This window comes from Eleutherodactylus coqui, chromosome 13 (genome assembly GCF_035609145.1).
Source record: "Eleutherodactylus coqui strain aEleCoq1 chromosome 13, aEleCoq1.hap1, whole genome shotgun sequence".
NCBI classification, from domain to species: Eukaryota; Metazoa; Chordata; class Amphibia; order Anura; family Eleutherodactylidae; genus Eleutherodactylus; species Eleutherodactylus coqui.
In genome coordinates, this window is record NC_089849.1 from 68,106,889 (window position 1) to 68,112,990 (window position 6,102).

The 6,102-nt window shown below is 41.8% G+C and overlaps 1 long non-coding RNA gene across 1 annotated transcript; it reads right to left on the reverse strand.

Annotated features, from left to right (window-relative positions):
- Positions 1-850: 850 nt before the first annotated feature.
- LOC136587492 (uncharacterized) lies at positions 851-1,450 on the reverse strand. Its single transcript, XR_010787469.1, has 3 exons — positions 1,292-1,450; positions 1,064-1,192; positions 851-933 (listed from the first exon to the last, which is right to left on the reverse strand). It is a non-coding gene; the product is annotated as an uncharacterized lncRNA (long non-coding RNA).
- Between the last annotated feature and the right edge of the window lie 4,652 nt (positions 1,451-6,102).

The window sequence follows — 6,102 nt, forward strand, 5'->3', positions numbered from 1 at the left end:
CAGTTGGTCACTTATGAATGACTGCCTGATTACTGTGAATGGAGGCAGGCAGACCGGTATGATCCCCGGCCCACTCCGCCTCCATTCACTAGTATTAATCATTCCTGGGTAAAATCACAGGAACGGTTATAATTATCGCTGTTAGGCATCTTGCGCCCGACAGGTTGTCCCGTGCAAAAGCGCCTTTTGTTACATAAATCCTCCCCCAATTATATTAGGTTCTCATGATAATTAATAAGTTCTGTTTATGGAAAGAATTTAGCCAAAACCTCCATAGAAGTTAATATACATTTATTTGTACATGAAAGATGTTACTCTTATGCAATGGTATTACTTTCAATAGAAAGGAGCAGATGATGGTGAGTCCGCTCTTCAGGCCTTGGCTTACATATGTGTTGTTTTTGGATATCCAGGTCCAGGTCACGTGTGATGGAGAGGAAAGAGCAGCAATTTTTGAAGTATGGCCCGTCTAGCTGAAATTTATCCTGGATGTTCTTCTTACAACACTGCGGTTCGCCAGTCAGCCTTCTATAAGTCCATGTCTGGTAGGTGAAGGAGTTACTTCTGCCTCACAACTTTCTTCTGTCATTGTCACCACATTGTAGTTGAGACATTCAGAAGGTTCCATAGCAAGTAAGGTTGATAGAACTCTTTCAGTTTCAACCTATAATTAGTAATATGGCGATCGGAATAAATCCCGAGATGTTTGGTGTTATGATCCACGTTGATGTTAAGTGGGGGGAATTTGATGGTACTGTTATTCCGATTTTTAGAACAGTCCAGTTGTTAGAGTTGTATCATCCACTTGATGGAAATGGACTGTTCTAGATGTTAAGTAGTGGATGATTTATAAGATGGTAAATATAATTGATGTAGAAAGGCTCATTCCCGGATGATATGGGAATGTGGCTGGATTGTATGAGCCAATTACTCCTGTAAGAACACAAAAATACATGTCTGAGATTCTGCTCTTCACAGATATACATATAATAAGGGGTCTACTGTGAATGTGTTACACATCAATGATAACACTCTAATGGATGTCACTGGGCGTTATACTTACAAAGTCCCATTGGAATGGTGGGCAGGAACTGCCTGTCTCTACATCATCCCAGTCAATAGAGTAGAAGAACGGGTGGGATCTGATGGAAGATGTTATCGGCAACCGGTCACAAGGAGTCTTGCAGAGGAGCTGGAAAATAAGAGAAGCCATTAGCCATTATATTATGTATTAGGTTGTAGTACAATAACTTCTATTCCTCTCAATCATCCTTCATTTGATGCTACTCACCCCGTCGATTATACTGATAGCATTCGGGCACATTCCCTCTAGATAAAAAGGTTCATCCTCCTGCAGTGATGTATAATAATCCTCCATTGTGCCTTCGCCATAGAATGGTTGATCTCCTATGCTCATCATGTATAAGATGACACCCAAAGAGAAGGAGTCTACCAGGTGGTTGTAGCTGTCACCGTTCATCACCTGTTAAAATATCAATGGGAAGATCAGCTGAGTATACTGGTGAAAGGATATACATACAGAGGCTATGAGGACAGGTCTGTAATTAGATTAGGGTAGATAGCGATTCCTTGGGTGATGATGGACGTTAACATACTGGAAGCCATAAGTAACAGGTTATTACTTAGTCCTACTGTATACAGCAATCAGAGAGGAACGTTCCTTACCTCTGGGGCGGTGTAACCTTTAGTGCCTAAAAAGTCATTCATCGTGTCCTCCCCAAACACATTAATCGCAGCTAATCCATAATCAGCTATCTTAATGTGCCCGCTGTCACTGAGGAGTATATTTTGGGGCTTCAGGTCACTGTAGAAAGAAAGAACAGACATTTATTATGATGGATGGTTCATGAAAAGAACCACATAGAATAGATGTGTAAGAAGACAACTTAGTGATACAGAATTTATATATAAGGATATAACTAATTACCGATGTACGACGCCATGATCATGTAGGAATTGGATGCCGCAGACCATCTCTGCTGCAAACGGTCTGTGGAGAAGAAAATAGGGGATTGGTTAGTGACTCCATACATAATCCTAGAGATCATCAGAAGATATACAGACATGTCCTGTTCATGTTTAAACCCCCTCCTGTTGTCATTGTCCCTTGCTCCAGGACCACAATGTACATGCAGCAGCTTATAGGATTCAGCTATAAGATATTTACCTTGTTGTTTGATAGTCAAACGGCATCCATTCCATCATCAGATGGTGCAGGTCTCCTCTGGCCATGTAGTCCATAGCAATTATATAATGATGTTTCTTCTCTGTAAATGCCCGCAGTGATATTAAGAAGGGGCTCCCAGCGGCAATGGTCAGAGCGTCCAGCTCGGTATAGATTTTATCACCGGTGCGGCTCTTGTTCATAATTTTAATGGCCAGCAGTTCTTCACTAACCGGATCAGATGCCAAGACCACCTGGAGGAGAATCACATCAGATCAGGACAAGGAGAATTTTGGGGAAAGAAAGTGATTTATTATGAAAATAAGTCTAATTTTTAGAAGAAATTGAAATCTTTGGCCACTTACTTTTCCAAATGTCCCCGCTCCAAGCTTTCTATGGAATGTGAGGTGATCCAGGTCAATGGATGTTACTGTATTGACCTGTTCTCTGGGGGGTGGAGTCCGGCTGCTGGCATTACCAAGATGTTCAACTGGTATCACGGCTGGGTTAAGGCTTTCATCTGTTGGGAAGAGAAAAGATTCAATATTAACTAGAACTGTAAAATCTATATTTTAAATGAGATTTAACTTAATAAAAAAGTCCAATATTTGGGATCTAAGTTATTAGAACTAATAGAAAAATTGCCCTTGTTGCCCACCATAGCGACCAATCAGAGCTCAGATTCCATTTCTGGAAATTCCGTGGAACAATGAAAGCTGCATTATGATCGGTTACTATGGGCAACAAGAACAGTTTTTCCATTAGACAGTTTGGATAAATCAGGCCTACAAATAATTAGCTGTAAAATCCCGCTTATCCCCTACAGTTTAACCATAGTGAATTATTTCCAGCTTACCTGGTGCTTCTTCCTCCAATGATCTATTGGGTGTGGAGTCACTGTACTTGATTTTCTTGGACTCTTTAAAGGAGATGGTTATAGCCGATGACCGGGACCTTTTTAGAGCACCATTTCCATTCTCTATGGGTCTGGCGTAGTTGAGACGCCTTCTACGTTGGACAACCCAGTCTCTGTTGTTTCTCATCCTGTTCTGGGCTGCCTCTCTCTGTGGATTTGGGGTCTCTTCGCTCTCCGATCCAGAGAATGGGACGCTTGCAGGTGTTTCTTGGAGAGCCTCTTCCAACTCCAGCTCTGTGCTGACGATGTTCCTCAGCTTTATGAGGATGGCATCTTTATTCATCCTTCTTATTTCTGGGGCCAGTTCTCCAATTTTCTTCATGGAGTCATGAATGGCCTTCTGGAGTTCTGCAGCGGATTCTGCAGAATTAGCACTCATGAGATTCTCCATATTCCTTTTTTGGGTATGGATCTCATGTCTCATGCTCGATCTTCTTTTCTCCAGATTTTGTCTTTTAGACATTATTTCTGGAGCGGCATTATCCATATCCGGAGGCTGGGTGTCTTTTTGCCCTAAAACGAATATGGGTAGCTGCTCTTCGATAATCCCTCTCCTCTGTATCAGAACCTGATCTCGTTTGGCTCTTCTACTTTTCTCTATCATAAAAATCACTTTTTGCTTTGTGTATCACGATACGCAAAGGGGGCCGCCTTACAGTCGGAAGTCTGTAAGGCAGTGATTTCCTTCAAGGCAGGACAGTGGGATATAGAAGGTGATGATGTCATCAAATCAATTGTGACATGTTTCATATGGAATCTCACTGTAGTAGAGTTCAGCAAGTTGCCGTGACAAAATTCATACAGTGAGATCATAATATTGGTGTTCTACAAGCACCATCATCAAGTAGTGTGAAAGATATTATAATTTCTGTGTATAACAACCAGAGATGGAGTGTAAAGTTTTCTATTGTTTCATGAATGTCAGCAGTCAAATTCCTGTAATGCAACATCTTCCAATTCTCCAAATTATATAATCCATTCCTGTAGATGTACATACTGTACAAAGCATACATACACACCTATACATACAGTATGACAACCCATGGTGGGTCTTAAAGGCCATGATGTGATAAGTCTGCTGGCATTGATGTGCTGATACTATAGGGCTAACACTAGAGATGAGCAAGCGTAATCGGCCACGCACCTTTTTCGCCCAAGCGCCGCGATTTTCGAGTACTTCCGTACTCGGGTGAAAAGATTTGGGAGGCGCCGTGGGTGAGAGGGGGGAGAGGGAGAGAAAGAGGGCTCCTCCCTGTTCCCCGCTGCTACCCCCCGCTCCGCCACGCCTCCCGGCGCCCCCCAAATCTTTTCACCCAAGTACGGGAGTACTCGAAAATCGCGGTGCTCGATCGAGTAATTACTCGAAACGAGTAGGTTCGCTCATCTCTAGCTAGCACCTATGGTTCCATTGGCTATTGCATTGGCTCCTCCTGGAGAGGCTCCTGAGTTTCAGAAGGTCCACCACGGACTATGAAGATACACAGGGGCCCAGTAATCGTCGGAATTATGAGAAAAGCTTCTATATACTCTGTGTGACAATTTTTCTTGCTTGGTGGATTATTCATATTCCTGGGTTACCATGTGCCAGATTAACGGCCTTTTACCGTATTTACAAATAAGTTAAATAATCGTTTCTTAACTCCTCAATGACTGGCTCATTTTAGGCCCAAATAACCGACTAATTGTTCATTTTTTTATAGTTACATTCCTAGAGCCATACAATTTTTATTTCCCCATATGATGGCTTGTTTTATGTAGGAGAAGTTGTATTTCCTAATGGTATAATCTTGGTGTACATTTACAACAGATGTTTTATTTAGCCATTGCTTTGATTTTTTTTTTCTCCAAAGTTCAGCATGCGAAATAAAAGACACATTTTTTTTCATTCAGTCCAATTACGTTGATACAAATTTATGTAGTTTTTAAGTTTATTGTTTTTGCATAGTAGATATTGTCACCGAATGACCACTCATCACTTATTGTCTTCTTCACATCACGTAAGCCTTTCATGACTAAGGATCACTGATGAGCCGGTGGCCATGGTCACAGAACCATAACTTATTTATTTTTCAGGTGACATACAGGAGGGCTTGTTTTTGGTGGGACCCGCTGTATTGTTCATTTGTACCATTTAACCTACCATATAATGTATTGGAAGACTTATAAAGGGTCACTCCAGTGAAAACACATTTTCCATGCCTGCCCCCCCTTCACTTGATTGTCTGTCACACTCTAGAGGTCTTCTCTGTGTATTCCAGCCACTTCTTGAAGCTGAGAGTTTTTACTTTCCCTTAAACATCTATACCATGATGCATTAGCTGAGGCTATACTATTATCATATAGACTTTTACTTAGATGTTGCATTAATATTTTATAAAGGGAATCTCCTACCATGACAGACCCATTTAAAGTTATGCCTTCATAACACAGCCGAGCGCTCCATGCTGTTATACAGCCGAGCGCTCCATGCCAGGTATGGAGAACAGAGCTGGACCGCTCTGTTCTTCATACCCAGCCTGTCATCAGGGAGCGGGATACAGCTGAAACAATAGTATCAGCTGTATCCCGCTCTGAATCTCTTATAAGGCTCATTGTCGTCTTTCAGCACGCTTAAAGACGACGATGAGTTACGGGATAACTAAAACTGCACGATGTCAGTGCAGTTACACACAGCGATTATTGCTCAAAAGATGGCTTTTGAGCAAGAATTGTTGTGTCTAAATGGGCCTTAACATTGAATCTCTCACCATTGTATGCTAATGGGAGAAGCTACCACCTCATGTTCATGAGTAGTGTTGAGCAAACTGAACCAGTAGAACCCTGTTTCAGATTGAACTTTGTTAAAAGTTTGAGTTAGGAAAAACCCAAACCAAGATTTTAGCAAAATTCTACACAAAACAGGGTTCCACTGGTTCGGTTCGCTTAACACATGTCCTAAACACTGGTGTATATAACTGCCTAAGGGCTCCTGTCTGCAGCGGTGTCGGTGTCTGCAGCGCAG